The 273-nt window shown below is 33.3% G+C and overlaps 1 protein-coding gene across 1 annotated transcript in view; it reads right to left on the bottom strand.

The window, feature by feature from the left end:
* The window catches only part of LOC119589090 (ADP-ribosylation factor-like protein 1), a 17,139-nt gene that overhangs the window by 8,032 nt on the left and 8,834 nt on the right, over positions 1–273 (bottom strand). The gene's annotated exons all lie outside the window — the stretch shown is intronic.

Genomic DNA, 273 nt, shown 5'->3' with positions numbered 1-273 from the left:
AGAACTGTTAACTCCTGCTACTGCAATCCAATTCTTGTAACCTGAATCCCTGTTTCCCCCCTTTTTTCTATAGCATTGTTTTTAAAAAGCTCTATGGAGATTGTGGCTTTCATTGTAAGCCATCTGGAACTTAGTCTCAGTATGGCCAGAAAAAAAAAAAATTACAATAGGTTCACATTTTCTCACGGACTACTTACCTTGCACTGCTTTACTCAACATTCACTAACCTAATAAATATATTGGTTTCAAAATTAAGAAAATAAACAATAATTA

This window comes from Penaeus monodon, chromosome 25 (assembly GCF_015228065.2).
Source record: "Penaeus monodon isolate SGIC_2016 chromosome 25, NSTDA_Pmon_1, whole genome shotgun sequence".
NCBI classification, from domain to species: Eukaryota; Metazoa; Arthropoda; class Malacostraca; order Decapoda; family Penaeidae; genus Penaeus; species Penaeus monodon.
The sequence above is the reverse complement of the archived record's forward strand: the minus strand, read 5'-3'. Positions and strand labels throughout refer to the sequence as shown.